This window comes from Nannospalax galili, unplaced genomic scaffold (assembly GCF_000622305.1).
Source record: "Nannospalax galili isolate Female #2095 unplaced genomic scaffold, S.galili_v1.0 scaffold356, whole genome shotgun sequence".
NCBI lineage: Eukaryota > Metazoa > Chordata > Mammalia > Rodentia > Spalacidae > Nannospalax > Nannospalax galili.
This window is the reverse complement of record NW_008338126.1, coordinates 39,350-39,787: the sequence shown is the minus strand read 5'-3', so window position 1 is coordinate 39,787 and position 438 is coordinate 39,350.

The following is a 438-nucleotide window of genomic DNA, read 5'->3' as shown; positions in this document are numbered from 1 at the left end:
AATATTTCAAAAACTTATAATCTATCAATTTGAAAAGCTAAAAGAAATGGATGAATTTCCAAATTCAGAGAAACCACCAAATTTAAACCAAAAAGAGTTCAACAGCTTAAACAGACCCATAAGAAATAAAGAAATCAAAACAGTAATACAAAACCTCCTGACTAAAAAAAGCCCAAGACCAGATGGATTCACAGCAGAATTCTATCAGACATTTAAAGAAGATCCGCATCCAATACTACTTAATTTATTCAAAAAAATAGAAATGGAGGGAAAACTTCTAAATTCCTTCTATGAAGCCAGCATCACTCTCATACCAAAGCCTGGTAAAGATACAACCAAAAAAGAAAACTATAGACCCATATCCTTAATGAACATAGATGCAAAAATTCTCAACAAAATACTTGCAAACTGCATACAGACACACATCAAAAGGATCAT